This window comes from Carlito syrichta, unplaced genomic scaffold (assembly GCF_000164805.1).
Source record: "Carlito syrichta isolate Samal-C Ts95f unplaced genomic scaffold, Tarsius_syrichta-2.0.1 Scaffold306741, whole genome shotgun sequence".
NCBI classification, from domain to species: domain Eukaryota; kingdom Metazoa; phylum Chordata; class Mammalia; order Primates; family Tarsiidae; genus Carlito; species Carlito syrichta.
This window is the reverse complement of record NW_007250837.1, coordinates 196170-197523: the sequence shown is the minus strand read 5'-3', so window position 1 is coordinate 197523 and position 1354 is coordinate 196170. Positions and strand designations below refer to the sequence as shown.

General features: G+C 41.6%; 1 pseudogene; it reads right to left on the bottom strand.

Annotated features, from left to right (window-relative positions):
• The window catches only part of LOC103265663, a 919-nt pseudogene extending 529 nt beyond the window's left edge, over positions 1–390 (bottom strand).
• Between the last annotated feature and the right edge of the window lie 964 nt (positions 391–1354).

The following is a 1354-nucleotide window of genomic DNA, read 5'->3' as shown; positions in this document are numbered from 1 at the left end:
AATCCACTCACCTCAGCCTCCCAAAGGCGCGGGATTACAGGCTGAGCCACCGAGCCCGGCTTGCTCTTTCCCTTTTAAAGCTTTGGCCCTTTTGGGATCTATCAATTTGCCATCCAGCTTGTGTTCTTTCAGTTCCATAACCTTGTCAACACTAGAGGCATCTTTGAAAAGCACGAATCCAAATCCTCTTGATTGCCCAGTGATAGGGTCTGTTTTAATGGCGCGATCTACAACTTCCCCAAATTGAGACAAGTACTCAGTTAGATCCTTCTTGCTTATATCCCAGCTCTAGCCTACAATAAACATTTTATCATCATCCTGCTGGTTCTTGCTCGTGTTGATTTTGGATCCTTCTGTGAGTTCCTCTATGTTGCTGTACTTGTTCATGTCCTCCACGGGGGGTGAGATGGGGTGGTGTGGGCACATGGTGCAGTTGCAGCAGTGGTGGCGGAGCATTATATTGTCTTTTTAATGTTTGATAGCTTAAAGGATATTTTGTTTGATATTAAGATCACAACAACTGTTTTCTTTTGTGTTCTGTTTGCCTGAAAATTTGTTTACCATCCTCTAATTTTGAGTCTGTGAGTGTCCATTCTGATGAGCGGAGTCTCCTGGAGACAGGATTTTGTTATGTCATTTTAAAAAAATACAGTTTTCCATTCTATGTCTTTTTAGGCTAATTATTGAGATGTGAGAGTTTACCTCTGTCATGAGGTTCTTATAGACTTTGTTGTTTGTTTGTTTGTTTATTTGTTTGCTGCTTTTAATTTTTGGGTTGATATATGTGTGTGTGTTCAGTCTTTTTCCTGCATTCTTGGGAAGGGTGTCATTGCTCTTTTTTTTCTTTCTTCTGTGCTTAATACTTTCTTAAGTATTTCATGTAGAGCTGCTCTGGAGGTGGCTTGAACTCTTAGGATTGAATGTTTGGGAAGGATTTTACTTCTCCATTGCTGATGAAGCTTAGCTTAGCTGGGTATGAAATTCTTGGTTGGAATTGTTTATCTGTGATAACTTTGAAGATTGCACTCCAGTCTCTTCTGAAGTCTGTATTCTCAGGTGCTGTATTCTCTGGGGGCTGGATGGGTTTTCCTCCACCTTCTTCCCCTTGTAAAAATTCTGGTGTGCTGTGATAGGAGGGATTGCTTTCACTTCTATTTGCTCAGTCCCCTGTTCTTCCTTAAACAGATCCTCTGGTTTTGGTTCAATTTTGAAGACTGACTGGGCTAGGGGAGAGGGATTGTGCTTTTTGCAGTTTGAGATTTGATTAAGGTGTGATGATTAGGGGGGAAGCTGTGGTTCAGAAGCTATCTGCATATCACAGTATCTGTTACCTGTTGTTTGGGCCCTCTGGAAC